This window comes from Penaeus monodon, chromosome 28 (genome assembly GCF_015228065.2).
Source record: "Penaeus monodon isolate SGIC_2016 chromosome 28, NSTDA_Pmon_1, whole genome shotgun sequence".
NCBI classification, from domain to species: domain Eukaryota; kingdom Metazoa; phylum Arthropoda; class Malacostraca; order Decapoda; family Penaeidae; genus Penaeus; species Penaeus monodon.
The window spans coordinates 18,326,568-18,326,949 of record NC_051413.1 but is presented as its reverse complement, the minus strand read 5'-3'; positions in this window follow the sequence as shown (position 1 = coordinate 18,326,949).

Sequence of the window (382 nt, the reverse complement as noted above, 5' to 3'; positions counted from 1 at the left end):
CCGTCGATCTCGTGAGATCATGGCTAAGTGCGCTGAGGGTCTAAGAAAAAGAAAAAGGGGAGCTGCAACGTCGGCTGTGGCTGTACAGGCCGATACGAGAACCACATGGTCTGCCGCATCTGCTGCAAGTGAAGGCCGGCTCCTGTGTATGTAGTTGGGCCGATTGCAGCCACTGTTGCTTTCGGAGATGCCTCTCTCCCCATCGGGCGTCTCTCATGTCCTCTGCCTCCTTGACGACATCCCGGGGGGTGGATCGCCAGCCGGAGCGGTTCGTGGCGGCTATCTCCAGGTCAGAGGGGTTGAAGCCACCAGCCTTCAGGTCGCGCTTACATACGTCCTTGTAACGGAGGGCCGGGCGTCCTGTGGATCTAGTGCCAGTGGC